At 54.9% G+C, this 19,223-nt stretch overlaps 1 protein-coding gene and 1 long non-coding RNA gene across 5 annotated transcripts in view; both read right to left on the reverse strand.

Annotated features, from left to right (window-relative positions):
* Window positions 1–19,223, reverse strand: part of CRISPLD2 (cysteine rich secretory protein LCCL domain containing 2) — a 124,328-nt gene that overhangs the window by 12,134 nt on the left and 92,971 nt on the right. The window lies entirely within an intron of this gene.
* On the reverse strand, window positions 7,641–18,018 carry LOC118543699 (uncharacterized). The gene is made up of 3 exons (XR_013444451.1): window positions 16,840–18,018; window positions 11,983–14,562; window positions 7,641–8,235 (listed from the first exon to the last, which is right to left on the reverse strand). It is a non-coding gene; the product is annotated as an uncharacterized LOC118543699 (long non-coding RNA).

The following is a 19,223-nucleotide window of genomic DNA, read 5'->3' on the forward strand; positions in this document are numbered from 1 at the left end:
AAAGCGGTTGGCGTTGGCCCTCAGCCTGGCATCAGCGTAACGTCCACCAGAGGGCACCACCAGACAGCACATGTCCACACGCGGCTCTGGCCACAGACACTCCTGCAGCCAGGGCTCATCCGGCCAGGTGGTCCACTAATGCTTACTGAATGCCTACTGTGCGCCCGTGAGGCCTCTGCCCTCAGTAGACACGGATACAAGAAATTAAATGTATAATTATATCCTGTGATTCGTGCTATAAATGAACAGCAGCAGGGAGAGGGACATCATGGAGAATGAGGAATCAGGGAAGGGCCCTGGGGGAGGGAACAGCCTTCCAGGTGGAGGCAATAGCACATGCAAAGGCCCTGGGGCAGGGAAGGGCTGGCTGGTGGTGAGTTTTGTCTCTTTAACATCAGCCTGGAATTGGAGCTGCTTAAAACAAGAGAATGCTCTAGTGGAAGGAGCTGACAGAGCTCACGTGGCCCAGCCTGCTGGGCTCAGAGAAGGTGCCGGGGCTGCTCACACACGCACACGCCACCGGTTACCAGCCAAAGTAGGTTTCGTAAAGATCAGGCTAGCCATCTCCCCCAGGGCCCAGGAGCAAAGCAGATGGGCTTCTGAAGATGAGGGACTTCAGACATTTCCCTCCGGGTGGGTTGTTAGGGCTCCTCGGGTGGGCAGGGGCGGGAGCAGGGGTGGCAGCTGCTGTGGAAAGCACCCTGGAGGTACAGGGGAAGGGGTCTGAGTAGCCGGGAGGCGTCTGTGCGTGGCCTTTCTCGGCACCGGGGACAATGGTGTACTGGGTGGCCTTGACAGCTATCCGGTCAGGGACTCTGTTCAACACCCCAGAAAGCTCAGCCATCAGGCGGCCTCCGGGAGGGTTACTCCATGGGCAGGTTTGGCTCCGAGTGCCCATGGGATAGGGCTGAAAGAGCCTGCCAGACGCGGCTGCAGTTCCCACACCTGCCACCCTCCAGCTGCGTGACTTGGGGCAGGCACCTTCCCCTCTATGCCTCGGTGTCCTCATCTGCAAAGTGATGATGTCACAGTCCTCCCCTATGCAGCCCGCGGGAGGTGTAGGGCCGTAAGGGCTGGCCGGGATGCCCATGCGCCTTGGTGTCTGTTAGGGGGCGCAGGGCTTCGTGGCCACAGCAAGACCTCACGCCCCGCCCGACGAGCCGCGGGTGGTTGCACTCCTCGTCCGTGTCTTTTGCCCTTTTCTTGGTTTTTCTGGACTAACACAGTGTTCTCAGTTAAGATGGTCTTGCAGGCTTTTTTTTTTTTTTAACACAAAAACTTAACCAGCTAAACAAAACCAAGTCCATTTATAACAAAGTCCCACCAGAGCAAACATTTGCAATCCCCCACAAATTTAAACAGGCTGCAGCTCATGTCTTTAAAAGCCACCAGCGTCTTCATGTTTGTCTAGGCCTTTCTCTCTGCTGGGAGGTACTTTTCCATCTGCCCTCCTTTCTCCCAGCAGAGCCCAAGGAGGTGGGGGCGGCCGTCCAGGCACTGGACCAGGGGTGGGCAATCTGCCCCTGGCTACAGGAGAGGCTGCAAGCTGGTGGTGTGACCTGGATGTGTCCCTGTGGCATTGGAAATACCCTGAGTCAGTCACTCCCATGTACAAATCAGGAGAGTTCACCTGGAAATGCAGATTCACGGGTTCCCTGGGTCCCCATTCCTACCGGCCACCCCGCCTGTAGCTGGCGGCCACCCCCCTAAATGCACGCATGCCCAGAACAGCATTTGCATCTTTTTTTTTTTTTTTTTTAAGTAAGCTCTGTGCCCAACGTGGGGCTTAAACTCACAACCCCGAGATCAACAGTCACACGCTCCACCAACTGAGCCAGCCAGGTGCTCCTTGTTTTCCTTTTTTAAATAACCTATTGAAGCGAGATTCACATAACCTAAAATTAACCACTTTAAAGTGAACAGTCAAGTGGCAGTTTGCGCCCTCAGCGTGTCGGGCACCCCCCCGAGAAACCCCGTGCCCACGAGCTGTCACTCCCCACTCCTCTCCCCTGGCAGCCGTGTGTCTACTTGGCCTCTACGGAGCTGCCTCTGCCGGGCATTCCTTACAGACGGGATCACACAAATGTGGCTGCCTTCCCTCGCTGAGCCTGTCTTCGGGGTTCATCCAAGTTGTAGCCTGGGTCAGAGCTCCCTCCTTTTCATGGCTGAGCGGTACCCCGGCCCGTGTGTGTGCACACGTTACACGCATCCACCACAGTATCACACCGCTCCTGTTTGCCCCTCTGGGCCTTGCTCCCACCCCACCGAGACTTGCTGGCTCTCTGCAACCCTGAGGGCCACTCGGATCAGCAGCCAGCATCCTCCCCGGGAGCAGAGTCTCAGACCGGGGTCCACAGAGCCACTTCTTGGCCAGTCCCTGCCCTGGGCATCTCTCACACCCATGCACGCGCATGCACGTGTCTGCTGCATCACAGCCGCCCAATGCCGCTGGGCACTTTGCTGTCCTTCCCATCCGCACAGAGAGCTCCATCTCCTTCCCTGCTGCACACGACACCACGGCACGGCCCCGCAGCACTGTGACCCTCAGGTGTGGGCCAGCCCGGCCAGCACTCCCACACGTGGCCTGGCCAAGCCCTGGGCCCCAGGCAGGCCTGGAAAGGAATATCCTCTAGTTTCCTGGCCTCTGACCTCCCAGAGCCAACACCTGACAGTGTTGGCCGCCACGGGGCCTCATGGACATGGGGGAGATGCCTGTTAATCGAATGAATGAAAAAGTGAGTGGCTACTTCTCACTCATTGTTTAAGGCCTAGAGCAGATGTCGCCTCCTCCAGGAAGCTTTCCCAGGGTCTCGGCCCTTCCTCTAGGCCCACAGGCCCATATGCACAGCACATAAGCCCACTGGCTGTGGCTGATGGGCACTGTGTTGGCAACCACCACACTCGCCTCCATTCCTCCTGGTACCTCCAGGAGTGGGCAGGACCCCTAGCACAGAGCGGTGAACAGTGAGCCCACAAGGCCTGGCACACAGCCAGGGGATGAACAGATGGCAAGAGTCATCTCTGCCATCATCAACGCCAAATCTAAGCACACCTAACAGTTTGTTTCCACACAGCTCTGCAATCATACCCATTTTGCAGATGAGAAACTGAGGCTGAGAGTCAGCATCTTACCTGAGGCCACACAGTTCGTAAAGTGGGAGCTGGCCGACTCCAGCTCTTCCCCACTCTGAACCTTGCTCCCGCCCTCCTGTTGGGGCCGGAGGGGACACACAGGAGCAGAGTGTGCTGGGAAGTCTAGGGGGTGAGCTGAGGTTCAGGGGGAAACATGGCCTGCGTCTCAGAGATGCCAGCAGGGAGGGTGAGGACAAGGGGGGAGAAGTGACCCTGAGGCAGTGTTCTATCTGCACACACACTGTGTGTCCAACCAAGGCCCTCGGACAGTGGGAGGGAAGAAACCCCCACTGGGCCCTCCCCAAAGCAGTGGGCTAGCCCCATGGCCCCCAGTCCCTCCTGAGGCTGGGGCTGCCATATTGGCCGCAAAGTCCAGGTTATGATCTGCCCCCTCTCACCTCTCCCTTGGGGAGAGGGAGGGAGACACATGTTCTCTAAGGGGAGACTCTGAAGATGTCAAGGGCTTCAGTTAAAAGAGGAGAAAAGAAGCTGAGAGGAGCCAGGGGCTGGTGAGACGGGGACACACACACGTGAAGGGGCCCCCCACCAATTACAGGATGTCTTGTCTTCACCCACTCAGCTTCCTCCTTGCTTTCCAAACAGAATTCTGTTGTTCCCAGGCTGGTGCCAGGTCCTAGGCAGAATTGGGGAGAGATGGAGGGAGCCAGGACCTACAGAGGCAGGAGAACTCAGGTGAGAGCTCTCACCCTTCTTGCGGAGAATCTAGATCTTAGAGAAAGGGATGAGAAAACAAGCAAAACTGGGGACAAGAAGCTCATCTTCATCAGAAAGCAGGGCTGAGGCTGGGAGGGGGCGAGAGGTAAACACGAAAGCTGGATTTGGGGGGTGAAGTCTGGGGTGAGTGAATAAGGGAGGCATCCTGGGGTCGCTGCAGGATTTGGGAAAAAAAACTGTGGGTGAAAAAGTAGATTCCTTTAATCTTTTAGGGAATTGCAAGTAAAAATCCAAACTCCTTTGTCTCCCGTCTCTAGATCACACTTCTCTCCAACACTCTCTAGACTGTGCTGCCAGGAAACCTGGGTCATAGTAGGGTTACATCCACAAAGCCCATCTCACAACAAGGAAATAATTTAATCCTCATCACGGCTCAGAGGCCGGGGCTGCCATTATCCCACATCAAAGATGACAGAACAGAGACACAAAGAGGTCATGTGAGTTGCCCAAGGTCACAGAGCCAGAATGGGGCCATGCCGGGACAAAGCCCGGATTCTCCTGCCTCCAAATCCTGACCTCTTTTCTCTCCCCAGCTCTGCCCCTGGGGAAGGATCCAATGACACTGAATCGTCTCTTTTTCAGAGTTTAATATTTTGGGCCAAATCTGAGTGAGGTTTGCTGTTTCCTCTGAAAAGTTTGGCCTGACCTCAGGGCACCGAAGCCTGGTCACTGGCAAGAGTCCTCCACTGGCAGGGATGGGCTAGTGGGCAAGCTGCTCTGGACACGATTCAATAGAAACTCAGATAACCCAATAAAAGCTCTTATTTACCTTTGTGGTCAAAACACACAGGACAGTTTAAAGGTGTCAAGTAGGATAATGCCCACTGCGGGCATGGAAGTGGGCACCTCTAGTCTCTGCCGGCGGAAGGTTAAATCCGTACAACTTTTTGGAGAGCAACTTGACACTATGAATCCAGTGTCTTTAAAAATACAAAGTCTTTGACTCAGCCACTCCACTTCTAGGAACATAGCCCAAGGAAATAATCCTGTACAATGCAATTGTTCTCATTCACACACTGATGGAGTTCAGATGGAGGGTCCTATGTGGTCAATGGAGTTCACGTCTAATTGGTTAACTAGAACATTTGTTCTTCCACGGACATTTTGTTTCCCCTCAAAATGGAAGAGCACTTGGGCTATTTTTAAAAATAGCACCTAATTATGCATATAAATTTCTACTGATTTCATGGCCTGGCTTCCAATTCCAAAAGCCACAGGATTCTCAGTCTGGAGAGGACCTTACAGGTTTCTGAGTCCAACATTTCCCAAAGGGTATCACATAAGAGGTTAAAGCGTAGGTGAGAATGAATGCTTTTGCACTGGAATGCATTCAGGAAAATGGAACATGCTCTTCCCTGCAGGACTTCTCAGGGCCTTTGCTATATGATGGGCATTGCAAGTCTCCGCCATGCAGATAGAGGGTGCAGTGTTTCTGTGCCATGTTTGGCCACTGCATTCATTTTCTGGGGCTGCTGTAACAAAGTATCAAGAGCTGGGTGGCATAAAATAAAAGACATTCTTTCATAGTTCTGGTGGCTAGAGGCCCAAGGGCAAGGTATCAGCAGGGCCAAGCTCTCTCTGACAGCTCCAGGGGAGGATCCTTCCTTGCTCTTCCAGTTCTTGGTGGCCCCGGGCATCCCTTGGCTGTCTTCACATGCTTATCTGCCCTCCGTATCATGTCCAAACTTCCTCTTCTTACGAGGACCCCAGTCATCACGCCCACCCCTCTCTAGTAGGACCTCATCTAAACTTGACATCTGCCAAGACTCTGTTTCCAAATAAGCTCACACGCACAGGTTCTAGATGGACGTGAATTGTGGGGGGACACTATTCACCCCAATACAGATGGAAAGCCCTCGGAGGCTTCTAAGCAGGGGAGGCACGGGAGCATCCCTCCACCTGCTGCACTGGGACAGACCACAGAGGTGAGGGCGGGCACAGGGACAGCAGTGAGGAGCTCCCTGCAAGGTCCGGGCGAGAGGACGCGTGGCTCAGGCCAGGTGGAGGAGTACAGGTGGGGGAGGTGGTTGGCCTTGGGCTGCATTTTGAAGGGGGAGTAACAGGCGGTGACCCAACATTTGAATGTGTGACTCAAGGAAATGAGGCATCAATGTTACCCAACTTTCCGTGCCCTGCTGTGTGCCCTGCAGGACACACCTGCCTCCGTGTCACCATGGGAGGCTGTAAATACCAGGACCTTGAGCAAGCCGCCCCTCCTCTTGGGGCCCTGTTGTCCTCTCTTGAGATACGGGGCTCCAGGGCTCGAAGGTGGTCATTTGGCGGTTGCCCTCCCAGCCCCCATGGCTCTGCAGAAACAGCGCCCCGCCCACACGCACGACGCCCACGGGGCCCTCCCGGCAGCCGGTGTGTGCCTGGCGCATTCGAGGGAGGGAAGGCCGGACCCGGTCTGACCCTCCCTGGGATGGGCGCCACTGTGGGTGCTCGAGCAGACTACAGGGCCTGCACAGTGCAGGAGAGGTCACCTGGGTGGGGAGACTCCTGTGGCTTCTGGTGGCTTTCGGTGGCTGTGCGGCTTGGGCTGGGCTGACCAGCGGGGCTCGAGGAGTCCGGCGGCCACAACCTCAGGCCTGGAGCCTGCTTCTGTTTCGACAGGGCTAAGGGTGGTTTGCACTCATGGAAACAGGTCGTGCTGCCCAGGCTCAAGTCACCTCCCAAGCTCTCCACGAAGCAGGTCACAGAGCCAGGCAACTGTCCTAATTTGAGCTCTGAAATTTCTTGCAGACCTCTCCCTTCTGCCGGGAATTTGGAGGACTTGGTCCAACATCTGGGCAGGAAGGAGGCTGACCTGCTTCCATGCACCGGACTGGCCAGGCAGCAAGAGACGAGGCGGGGAGGTGTGGAGCGACTGCGTGGGCGTTGGGAATGCTCTGAGACTTGGTTTTTCCATCTGCGAGATGGGCCGTCGCTGACCACCTTCCCTTCACAAAAGGACAGCTTAACCGCCAACAACGAAGGAAGCACATAAGCTGTGAAGAAAGGCCACCCCTTGAATCTGGACATGCTCCATTGGGAGGACGCCGGCCCATTTTCTCGGGTTCCCTCAGAGCGCTGACTGTGGGGAATGGGAGACAGAGGCAGTGAGCATGTGTCCCGGGGCTGCTGTGAGAAAGTGCCACAAACTGGGAGCTTAACACAGCAGACATGCAGTTCCAGAGGCTGGAAGTCCAGAATCAAGGCGTGCGCAGGACGCGTTCTCTCTCAAGGACCGTCGCCTGCTGTCCTGGCTTCTGGTGCCACCAGCAATCTTGGCGTCCCTTGGCTCACGGACTCATCCTCCCACCTCTGCCTCATCACCACATGGCCTTCTCCTGGGGTATCTAAGTTCCTCTCTTCTGATAAGGACCCCCGTCACTGGATTCAGGCCCACCCTCATCCAGCATGACCCCTAATTTAACTTGACATCGGCCAAGACCCTATTTCCAAACAAGGCCACTTACAGCTTTGGGATAATGGATCTTTTCACAGGGCGTGTCCTTCCCATGCTGCCAGTGAGGTGTCAGAAAGGCTGGGTGGAGGGACGATTCCCTCTTGGCCATGTCTGGGGTTGGGGGACCACCAGGCACAGCTGGGGAGCCCTGGGCTGTCCCACCGCCCTCACAGATGGAGGTTCCCCATTTCTCCCCTGCAAGGGGCAGCCAGCCTGAGGTCAGCCAGCTGCCCATTGGCGAAGCTACGCCAGAATGCAGAGCTCCGGTGCCGGACCAGGGCTGGGCTGTGACCTGGGGAAGGAAGCTCAGCATCTTAGCCCCAGCCCTGCACACAGGCCCAGTGGAGAATGGGCGGCTAGAGCGGAAATTCATGGCGGAGAGAAATCGGCGCCTTTGCCTGTTGGATGGCAGAAGGCCTTGACCTTGCATCAGGGCCCCATGTGACTTCCCAGGCCGCATGCACAGACCCACAGCAGCTGCCCCCCTCCGGCCAGTCCTCTGGACGGGGACCGAGGACTGAGTTGGCTCACAGGCTTCCTGGAGGCTGGCTCTGCAGGGAATGTTTGCCAACCCAAACGACACACTTCCCAGAGAGGTGTGGGGACCTGCCTGAGGTCACATAGCCATCAGTCAGGGCCCACGTGAGGGGCTAGGGGCCTTGCCTTCCGTTCTGCCAGTGGGATCCTCATAGCCTTCATCCATGGAGTTGGCATCTGTCGGGGAGGTCTTCGCACAGGGGAAGCCAGGATGGACTTGATAACGGCTCCACAGTGGCAATCGGGAAGAAAGGATCACCCTCGCACGCCCATCCTACCTGTGAGCAGCCGGGTGCTCTGGGCAGCTGGACTCAGCCAAGGGTTCTGTCCCCAGTCAAGCCTCTCGGGCGTCCTGTCCTGTCACTGAGCCTCAGCTTCCAGAGCTGTGATAGGATCGCAAGTTCAATGTCATCGGTGGTCATGAGGATTCGGGATTCCCTCCCAATAGCACCAACACATAGTAGGTGCCCGAGAAAGGTGCAATTTCCATTTTTTATTGCTGCTGTAATCAATTTCCACAAACTCAGCAGCTTAAACAGCACCGATTTATTGTCTTCAGCCTAGAGGTTAGAGGTTCAACACGGGTCTCCTTGGGCTCAATCAAGGTGTCGGTGGGGCTGCATTCCTTCTGGGGGTTCTGGGGGACAACCTACTCCTTGCCCTTCCAGCTTCTAGAAGGGGGTATTCCTGGGCTCAGAGCCCTCCCCCAGAGCTCAGACCCAGCTACACTGTATCTCTGTGCTCAGACCCAGCTACACTGTATCTCTGTGCTTGGCAACAGCAACGTTGTATCTGTGCTCAGAGCCAGCAACATTGTGTATCTGTGCTCAGACCCAGCTACACTGTATCTCTTTGAGCCTTCCCCTCTTCCTCTGGAAAAGTTGAGCCCATTTGGGCAACCCAGGATAACCTCCATATCACAAGGCCCCAAACTCAATCCCATCTGCAAAGTCCCTTTTGCCACGCGAGGTCACATACGCACAGGTTCCGGGAATTAGGGCAAGGACGTCTGGGGGGTGTTATTTTGCTGACCACAGGTGAGTGGAGCTGAATTCCATCAAGCAAGGGAAGCCTGGCCTGGTCTCTGGCAGTTCTTTTTGGACCAAGAGGATTCCACTAACACCAGCTCATTCCAGAACCATTTCCCATCGTTCTGCTGTTTTTGACTCTCTTCAAAGAGGTACTGTCTAGCCAAGGAGACTGGGTCAGAGCTGCCAAACCTTTGCTTCAAAATAAACCCTACTAGGAAATTTCCATGAGATCGGGCCCTTTTCTGCCCCTACAAACCTGCCTGAAATCCCAGACCCAGCAGGGCTTCTTGTGGAAAAACTTTCAGACTTCAAGCTCTCCCAGATGGGGCTTGCGTTGTTGTTTGGTGTTTATTTTCTTTTGTTAGTTTTCCCCCATCGAACTAAAGGGCACCAGGTACATCACCATGCAGGCAATATGAACCTGATTTAGGACATCACCAACCCGGAAAGGGTTCTGCAGCCCTCCTCCTCAAAAGGGCCTAAACCATCCCCACTTAAATTCTTCGGGGGTCCCTCCTCCTGGTCTTCAAGGAGTGCTCCGCCATCTTTACAGGGAGCGGATCTTATGCCAACACGGAGGCAGGCACACACATCCCCCCAGCCTAATACCCAGCATCTTTTGACCTTGATTTTCCCGGAAGTATTTATACACAGGCTCAGTTTCAGACGCTTCCACATGGAAGAAGGCCATTTGTTTTGGATTTCAAACAGCTTGCAAGAATAGACATCATCTCATGAATTCTCCCCATGATACTGGTGTCCCCACTTTCCTGATGAGGAAACAGGGTGGGACAGGGGAGGGGACTGGGTCATGGTCACTCAGCCGGTAGGTGGCAGGGCTGGAGTTTGAAGCTGAGTCTTCTGACTTTACGTCTTTCCAATTTACGATGGCAACACGCACTCTCTATTGTGATAAGAAATATGTATGTGGTCTTCGTCCCAGGTTCCCGCCACAAGAGCTCCTCAAACCCTGGTAACTTCCTCATAGGGGTGAGAGAGGCGTCTTTGTTCATCTGGAACAAGACCCCTTCCACCACACCTGAGTCGATGCTAATGAGGTGACCCTTGGTGGCCCTCAGATAGCTTCAGCATGGGGCTGGTGACCAGAGGAACCAACTGTGTGATTAGAGTGCTGGAATTTGCAGCCCCATCCCCAACCTCCAGGGAAGGGAGTGGGGCTGGGGATGGAGTTGATCACCAGCGGCCAATGACTGAGCCCATCCCGCCTACATAATGGAACCTACATCAACACTCTAAATGAAGAGGTTTGGAAAGCTTCTGGCTTGATGAATGCACCCATGTGCCAGGAGGGTGGCACACCCCAAGCCCCAAAAGGACAGAAGTTCCTTCGGGACCTCCCCCGACATACCTCTGCACCTGGCTGTTGATTTGTCTCCTTTATAATCAACCAGTAAATGCAAGGCAAGTGTTTCCCTGCGTGCTGTGAGCTGATACCACAGATTATCAAACCTGAAGGGGTCATGGGATCCCTCAACGTATAGCCAAGTCAGAGAAAAGTGTGGGAAATCTGGGGACCCACTACTTACAGACTGGCCTCTAAAGTGGGGGCAGTCTTGTGGGTCTGAGCCCTCACATGAGGGGTCTGTGCTAACTCCAGGGACTGTGAGGATTGAATTAAGTTGTAGGACACCCAGCTGGTGTCCACAGTGACCCGGGGAATGGCTGGGTGTGAAAATCCCACACATTTGGTGCCAGAAGCGTTATGAGTAAAAAACAGATCTTAGTCGTGTCTATATTCATTGCTGCATTAACTCGTTCAGGGTCTGGTAGGTTTGTCAGGTCAGCTGTGTGCTGGTGACCAAGTGATGGACAAGAAATGTGCATCCCTTGCCCCATGGCGTACGGAGGAGAAGGGAAGCACCAGGACCCTGTGCACCAGGACCACTGTGGAACTTAGGAACAAAAACAGCAGAGCTTCTGGCTCAACTGGTGTGGGGTGGGCCCATCACACTGGGAATTCTTAATATATATATATTTTTAATTTAGGCATGTGGCAGGCTGAGTAATGGTCCCCAAAGATACCAGGTCCTAATCCCTGGCACCTGTAAATGTTTCCTTCCGTGGCAAAGACTTTACAGATATGACTAAGGCTCTTGAGAGGGATAAGCGGGACCCTGGACTATCTGGTGGGAGCACCTGTGTCCCCACAGGGAGGCAGAGGGAGGTGTGACACACAGAGGGGAAGGTGGCATGACCCCAGGAGCAGAGATGGGAGGGATGTGGCCACAAAGCCAGCACCACCAGCAGCCACCAGAAGCCAGAAGAGACCAGAGCTTTCAGAGGGAGCACGGCCTTGACACCTTGATCTCACAATTCTGGCCTCCAGAACTGAGAGAGAATCAATACTGTTCCTTTACACCCCAAGTTTACGGTAATTGACGACAGCGGTTGCAGCAAACGCACACGAGGAAGATGCACAGCCTGATGGACGGTTAAAGGCACGTACACCTGTGTGGTCCCCTGTAGATCATGGCAGAACATCCCCAGCACCCCGGAAGGCACCCCAGAAATAGCCGCTGTCATAAGAGATTCGTTCTGCCTGTTGTACAGCTTCATGCACAGGGGATTGTGCAACAATCATAATTTGCTCATCTATTCTCCATTGATGGGCACCGACCTGCTCTCAGTTATCTGTTATTATCAACCAAGCTGATCGGAACAGTGGCCTATGGTCTTCTGTGGAAGTATCTGTTCATCTGCCTCGGGCACACAGCTAGGAGTGGACGTGCTGGGTCTGGATCAGGAAGTTTCTGCAGCTTCCCAGGTGATCCAAATGTGTCATCAGGTGCTGAGACCATTGCTCTAGACCAACGGTTCTCAACTGGGGCCGCCTTTGCTCCCCAGGGGGCACGTGGCCAGGTCTGGAGACATTTTTGGTTGTTACAACTCAGACTGGGGGACGCTAATGGTCTCTAGTGGACAGAGGTCGGGGATGCTGCTAAATAAACATCCTGCCGTACATAGGGCAACACCTCCCCGCGCCCCCATGGCAGTGAATTATCTGGCCCCGATGGCCAAAAGGCCCGAGAAACCCTACTGCACACGGATGAGTCACGACCCTGTGCATGAGTAACCCACCTGCACGGAAGCTGCAGCTCCAAGAGCCCAGTCCCCACTGCGAGAGGTGCGCCGGACAGGGTCAGAGCTGCGGGGGAGAGAGCAGGCTGCCTGCTGAGAACGTGGCCTCCCCGAGCTGACCGCAGCTGGGGCTCGTTAGCCGGAGCTCCGAGGCAAACTCCTGCCGCACGGCTGCGCACAGTGGTTTTCCGACCTCACTGCCCTGTTCTGCAGTTCCTTCCTGGGTCTGTTGGCTCCAGAGACACAGAAGGCCCCTGGCGGGGAGGGCGCGCGGTGGGAACCAGTCTGAGCCACGCTGCAGATGTTTGCTCAGTGAGGGGATGATGGTCCAGGTGCACGTCCAGGCAGCGTGGCCCAGGGAGCGCTGAGCGAGATTGGCCTTGTGCCCACGGGCCTCGGGAACGAAGGTCTAACCAGTGGGCTTCCACTCGGCTCCGTCTGCCGGGCAGTGTTTATGGCCTTGTACGGGCACTGTCATGGGGCCTCTGTGTGAGTGTGGGGGGCACTGGCTGGCTGTTCGCCATCCCCATTTCCTCTTCCTCCTGGGCCTGCTGGGCTACATTTCCCAGCATCCCTTGCAGTCAGGGGCGGCCCTGTGACTGACCGCAGGTGAAGTCCTGAGCTCCTCTTAAAAACCTCCCACACCCACTCCTCCTTGCTGGGCGCCACCCAGGAGCCTGGAGCTGCGGGTGGGTGGCCGAGCCAAAGACAGGAACAGCCTGGTCCCTAAGTCCCCCTGTGGAAAAGTCACCCACCACCTGCTTTGCACGATTGAGCGGAAAACAAACTCCAGTTAAGTCACAGAAACGTGGAGATTGGCTTGTTTTAGCAGGTCGCATGTCCTTAACTAGTACCCCGTGCTTCTCCAAACGGGGCGGGGGGGATAGGGTTCCAACTCCACTCCTGGTAAGAAGTGATTCCTCACCCCAAAAAGGACTTATAATGAGGAATGAGGAAGAGTTTGCAGAGAAAACACAGGTGCCAAAGGCCCGGCAGAATGACGTAAGTCAGGAGCCGCGAGGGCTGTGACTGTGGGCGGGCGTTTCTCAACCTCTGTAGTCGGGTCGTCCAAACCTGCGGACGGGTATTCAGATGTGCAAACATGCGTGAATTATTCTTTGCTCTTGTTTTTTTACATTATAATATTTACACATAATTAAAATCATATTGGCTCTTTAGAAGTGCTTTCCACTCTCCCATTTCATGAAACCTCTTCAAACTGCTCTCAGGCCCCCGAGGCCGGACTTCGGCAGCCTCAGCACCACGCTGGTGTTCGGTCACTTGCGTTCCCTGATTTGAGCCGTGGAACTCTGATCTCAGATACTGTGTGGGTTGCTCCCCAGCTTGGTTGTTCTGTGATCCTCAAGCGGGGTCACTTTGCTCCTTGCATTGGTGACCCCTCTCCCCCACCCCAGGAGTGTACCAACCTGCCCGCTTGGCCATATCCCACTTTCCCCTCTGGGGCCCACGGAACTTCTAAAGCCCCACATGCTACACACACGCTGTGGGAAGCAGGGCTCTCCGGTCAGACTCCTTCCCGGGGCCCCACTCACGGCCTTTCTGCTCTAGCATCCAGGCCCGTGTGGAAGCGATGCTGGGCCGGGGGTCCTGGCCCTTCCCATCCTCTGCGTCACAGGATCCCCAGTGGCTGTGTTTGCCAGGTGCCTGGGTCCGCCGATGGAGGCCAAGGGGGGCACTGGAGGAGAAGCCCCTTCCCCCCTTGTGGCTACAGCTCCGGTGGCCTCTTGCGCTGGCTGGACTCAGGTCTCGGCCCCGCTGTGTGGCTTCTCAGCGTTCTGTGGACCGCACGCCAGCTCCTTGCATTCAGTGTCCTCCATCAAAGTGTCCAGAGGAGCGTGTTTCCCGGGCTGGACCCCAATGGCTACGCAAGCCTCCACCTCCCACGGTGCCGCCCCAGCCGGCCGCTCGCCTCTCCCGCTCTTCCCCTCCATGGACTCGTTTCTTCCCTCGGCTGCATCTTGCAGCTTCCCTTCAGATTCAGGCCGAGGTCGGTTCTCCACGTGTGGCTCTTCATGTGAGAACACCCAGGTCTGGGAATTCCAGAAACATTATGTACACTTGAATGCCCGACTTCCAAGACCACTGACTAAGGACTTAAGAAAACCTCAAAAAGTTATTTTGAAGCTCAAAACTGAGTGTTTGTCCGTTTGTATCTGTTCTCCTCCTCCCTGAGCGATAAGCTGCATTTTGTGGCTGGTCTGTAATAGCAGTAGGAGTGCTGATGGGGGGAACCCCAAAAGAAAACCTCTGAGCTGTTTTATAATATCCTTCCCCTATGGAAGCAAAGCCAGCAGCCAGTAAGCGACAGAACGTGTTCACAGGAGCAAATTTTCATAGAAGCCAGTGATATGTTGTTGCCCCTATGAGCCTGGTCTCTCTGGAAGGACAGAAGATGCTGCTAACTGGGAGGGAAATGGGGGTTTGGGTGAGAGGAAGGTGGGGTCCCTGACTGTCCCTTTGACTCTGTTACACCGGGCATGGGCGTTCCTTTCTGAAAATGGAGGAGGAAAAACATCTCATCCCTCTTTCCAAAAGTCCAGTTGACTCAAGTCATCCTGTCTGAAATACAGAAAAAAAAAAAAAAAATGAAGAAAAACAGCTGCTAAAAGTCTCCAGCTTAAGGCTGTGCTCTGCAGAAATACCCAAACCACACTAACCCCTTGCCTGCCATTTGCGATAAACATTTGCAGGTTCAGGGAGAAACAGGTCACAAGTGTGCAAGGGAGGGCGTGGGCAGCAGACACCAGATCCCCGTCTTCTGGCTGGTTGGGGCTTATCTGCCTTGGGTAATGCAGAGGATTAGAGTTGCCATCATTCCATCTTTGCTCACTGGCTGGCTGGCTGGCTGGCTGAGCACTCACATGCCCACACTCATCTGAGGTCTGAGATCAAAGGTCAGAGATGACTAAGGGGACGGTGATCAGGACCCCTCCCTTCCCTGTCTCAAGTCAGACCCAGACCCGCACCAGTTGGAGGAAACCCAGGCCAGCCGGACCTGCTGTATGCATCTGTTTCATGGCATGGTGGCAGGCCCCCTGGTGTCCCCTGGAGAGCGTGACTTGGTGGCCTGCCTTGGGAGGCTCGCCTTTGCGAGCTGTTTCCACCAGCATGGACAGGGCGGACATCTCAGAAGGACCGCAAGGAAGACTTAGAACCAAGCCCAGGACAGGTCCTGGCCGCAGTTTCTACAGCCCAGTGCAGCCCACAAGCATTGAAGATGCCACCCCACACACAGCCACCAGAGGGCGCTGTCCATTCCCCTATGGAAGCAATATAGGGGCAATATGCTTCCATAGGGGAAGGATATTGCCACATCACCACTCCCCTTCTGAAATCTTCCATGGCTCCCCATGGCTCTTAGGAGAAAGGCCAGATTCATAAAGCCATCTTGCAAGGCCATGAATGAGGTGACTGCTGGCCTTCCTGGCTTCTTCTTACCCTCCATGCTCTGCTCCAGCAATAAGGGCTGTCTCTCAGTTCCTGGGAAAGACGATACTTCCCGTGGCCACAGGGCTTCTACAACCCCTCTCTCCCCAGCTAGGCTGGGCCAGGAAGGCCGGCGGCCTCTCCCCCACTTGGGCTTCCAAGCATCTTCCCCGAGCAGCGAGGCCAGCCTTGCTGCTGCCTGGATGGGGGAGTTGGGGGGGGAGACTCAGTGAGAAAAAATCCACATAAACAAATGCCTCCAAACACTACCTGGCCACACATGAATTGTAACACCGGGTTAGAGCCATTAGTTCTTTGTTCTGTTTATGCCTGTGAACTCCCCCTTGAAAGCAAGGGCTGTCGATGCCTCCTGTCTGTGTGCCCCCGGCACAAGCTGGGAAATAGAACCAGTAATGGTTGCTCACACACCATGCTCCCTGTCCCATCCCCGGGCCATGGCAGACATCACGAATGGATCACAGCTCTCCAAACAGGCATTACTAATCAGTCTGGGCATGTGAGAGGATCTCTGGCCTTTCTGTTTGACCTGATGTGTGTGGCACGGTGCTCAGCATGTACATTAAGAGCTTGATTAATATTTGTTCAATGAATACAGGATGATGTTGCTTGTTCCTAAGACCTAACATCTGGTGACCAGGGCCACCTCTCCACTCCTACAGCTGTGTAGTTTGTGCACTGAACAAAAGCACCTGGCAGGGGCAACGGGGACTGAAATCCAGCTGTGAGCGAGCAGGGGCCTTGGCCATGGGGGACGTGTCTGGCCCAAGCATGGCAATCCCGTCAGATGTTCTGGATCTTACCCAACCCTGCCTGCCTCCAATTTGGGGGACGGGGCCCAGAATCCCAAAGCCAGAGGCTCCAAACAGTAGCCTCTGCGCCCGAAAACGGACTCTGGGCGAGGAGGAGAGTCCCCAGGCCCAAGCAGTCTCCTCCATCCGTGGGGCTCTTCGCTGGGCTGACTGCCCCTCACCCTCTTCCCTCGTGGCCCAAGACATTTATTGTGGAGGGGACCCCCTTTCATGTCCCTTCATTTAAATGCCTCTTCCCTTTTTCAAAATCCGGGAGGGCTCTGGTTCACCCATTCAGACCAAACACGGTAGATTCTGTTTCTTTCAAACCTGACCCTTCGTTTCCGCTATTCCCACCGTTCCTGCTCACCTGGCCCGAGCCAGAGCCGGGAGAAGCCTTGCCCAAATCCGGCTCCAACCCCGAGGAGCAGCCCTTCCAGGCTGAACACGCAGCCTTCCCTCTCCTCGGGCACACACTTCCTCCCATCAGAGAGGCACGTTCCGCATCCTTAATGTCTCTGGATGGGTTTGCAAATTTCACATCACTGCCCCACAGGCGGTGGTCCCCACGCAGGTGCCGTGGCCCGAGAGGTGCACCTACCGTTTGTCCCCAACTCCTCCCCATTCCACATCTCTGAAGGCAGGGCGCGTCTTGCACAACAGATCATGGTGAAGAGGGTTTAAGGCTTTGGTCCTGATGCGTGGACTCCTGTAAGGATGGCCGCCAGCCCCATGCCCTTGGTGACGCAGAGAAATCGGGGACCTCCATCACTCGGCATCCAGGGGTGATCTGGAAGAGCCAGGCTCTGTGACACGCAGATGTACAAAGCCGGCCTCAGCACGATCCCACTCCGTCTGTGATCTGCACGGTGCTTACACGATAACACACCTAAATAAAAGCTCTGGGAGGGAAGACACTTAAACAAGTGTGTCCTGAATCAGGAGGGAGAGAAGAGAGGGAATTGCCTGGCTGCCCCCGTTAGGTCAGGCAAGAGCCCTGGGAGCCTCGGTTTCCCCCTTCATAAATGCATGATGACCCAGGCCTGGCCTGCGAGGCCGGCTGGGAGCCTCACACGGATGGGAGCAGGCCGGGGTAGTCTGTCAGCTGTGCGTATTAATCCATACCCAGTACCCCAGGCGGAAGGTGTGCACCTTCTTTCTGGCTGGTTTGTGGGCCCGTCCACAGTGTTACATTAACCACATTCCTTTCTGACCAAGATGAGGTAGAATTAAAATATGATCAAGACAAAGTGCCAGCCTCTGGCTGGGCCCATCCCCAGAGCCCAGCTCTGCCAGTCCCACTGAGGATCTGCCCTGCAGCCTGGCTTCCCACTCTGCCTCTAGTTAACGAGAGGTGGGCAGTGGGCTGCCAGCAGGAAATGGCTTACACATGCCAGGTGGGCCCCGGGCAGCCGAAACTGGGCCAGAGCAGGGGGTCGCTTAAATGCTCAAAGAGGATAACACGCCAGAGCTGGCCCAGCCGGGGCCCCAGCTGAGCAAGCAGCAGACAGGAAGTGTGCAATAGGCTTCTTTGGGCTGGACAATCTCTTTTTAAGTGGAAATGTCAATCGGCTTTGAGAAGAAGACTCAGTCCTTGGAGAGAGGCCAGGTCTTTCCCTGGCCAACAGCTTCGGGCTGAGCGTGGGCTGACCCACATTGGAGACCAGCTCTCCTACGTGGCAGTAGGAAGTTGGGGGGACTTGGGGGCCCTCAAATGGGGCTGAAGAAGCTTTGGCCGAGGAGGAGGGGAGATTTGTGATTATTCCTTTCCCTCTGTCCCTTCCTTCTTTCCTCCGTCCCTCCCTCCCTCCCTCTCTTCCTGCTTCTTTGATTTTGCCAAATATTTATTAAATGCCTACGATGTCTCAAATACTCTGCTAGGCACTGGGGATTCAGCAGCAAACGAAAAGAACAAAAAATCCTGCCTTTGTGAAGTTTACATTTTAGTGGGAAAGATGGACAAGAAAATAAATAAATAAAAATAAGTTTCAAGGGGCTCCTGGGTGGCTCAGTCGGTTAAGCCTCTGACTCTTGATTTCGGCTCAGGTCATGATCTCAAGGTCATGAGATCGAGCCCCGTATCTGGCTCCGCACTGGGCGTGGAGCCTGCTTGAGATTCTCTATCTCCCTCTCCCTTTCTAAAAGAAAATAAATTTCAAAAAACACTCTGGGGAAAATAATAAGGAAGGGAAATGCAGTATGTCGGCAGGGGTGGGGGCAGCTGCAGGACTCTCAGCTGGGGTAGCCTGGGAAGGAAGGTCTCACAGAGGGTGGTGAGGAGGTAAGGTTACTGGGGGAGGGCATTCCAGGGAGAGGGCACAGCAGGTGCAAAGGTCCTGGGGCGGCAGTGTGCCTGGCATGTTTGAGGAACAGCAAGAAGGCTCAATTCACCCAGTTCCTTCCCCGGACCGTCCCAGAACCTTCCTTTGTCCCACTTGTTTCTGGGCTTTATCTCTCTAACCCAAGGACAAGTCCCGAGCACCCATTTCGTGTGTGACGCTGCTCTCAGTTCTGGGAACTTGGGTGGGGAAGCTGAGATGGGCCTGCCCTTGCATTGGTTACAATCCAGTCCCCATACAGAAACCTGGCAGCTCGTGGGCTCACCTGGACCAAACAGCTCATTTGCTTTGGCCAGCACTGAATTTTTTTTTTTAATTGGGGACTTTTAAATTGGGTATAATTTCAAACTCACAGAAAAGTTGCAAGAACAGCACGTGGACCTCCTGTGTGTTCTTCATGCAGACTCACCAACTATTTGGGTTTTGCCCTGTTTGCTTCACACCCACGTGTTGCTCTGGGTGGGTGTGAATGCATGTCCCCTCCCTGAGCCATGTGACCGTAAGTCACAGCCAGCAGACGCTGTTACCCGTACTCACTTCAGTGTGATAGAAGCAACCTACGTGTCCCTCAAAAAGAAAATGTGCAAATATGTGCCACGGACGATTACAGAGCCCGAAGAAAGAAGGAAATTCTGCCATTTGCAGC

Source organism: Halichoerus grypus, chromosome 15 (assembly GCF_964656455.1).
Source record: "Halichoerus grypus chromosome 15, mHalGry1.hap1.1, whole genome shotgun sequence".
In the NCBI taxonomy this organism is placed as follows: domain Eukaryota; kingdom Metazoa; phylum Chordata; class Mammalia; order Carnivora; family Phocidae; genus Halichoerus; species Halichoerus grypus.